Genomic DNA, 577 nt, shown 5'->3' on the forward strand with positions numbered 1-577 from the left:
GGAGGAAACTAGAACTGTTAGCCTTCAACCACAAACCCAAACAAGATGCACCATCTTCCAGCTGTCACTTGCGTAGACAATCATGTGCGCGTACTCCTGGACAATAAAACCCCCCCTGCTCCACCATGACGTCGGAGATAACGCCGTAGCAACGGGGACAAAGCAGAAGGAGAGACACACCTGTTGGAGCCGCTGCCGCCTCGCCGACACCATCCGTGAACCCTGACGCCGCCGATCTGAAGGATCGGCAAACGCACGATGCCATCAACTTCAAGACGCCGCCATGATGAGCACCGCCAGTGTGGGAGTGGAGTTGAGGCATATTTATTCGTCCGGGAGCCGCTTCCACCACCTCAACGACGCACCATGACCTAGAAATCCAAACCCTAACTATGGAGCGAAGAAACGGGGTCCTTCCTCCCTCCTGCTGCGGGAGCAGCAGCCGGAGGGAGAGGGGGGCAACGTCCTGACCGGTAGAGATCGGTGGAAGAAGATCTGCCTTCCTAGTCGCCTGGTTGTGGCGGCGGGGCAGGGGGAAAAGGAAAAATGCCTCGCGTGTGGGCGAGCCCGACTGTGG

Source organism: Triticum dicoccoides, chromosome 5B (genome assembly GCF_002162155.2).
Source record: "Triticum dicoccoides isolate Atlit2015 ecotype Zavitan chromosome 5B, WEW_v2.0, whole genome shotgun sequence".
Lineage (NCBI taxonomy): Eukaryota > Viridiplantae > Streptophyta > Magnoliopsida > Poales > Poaceae > Triticum > Triticum dicoccoides.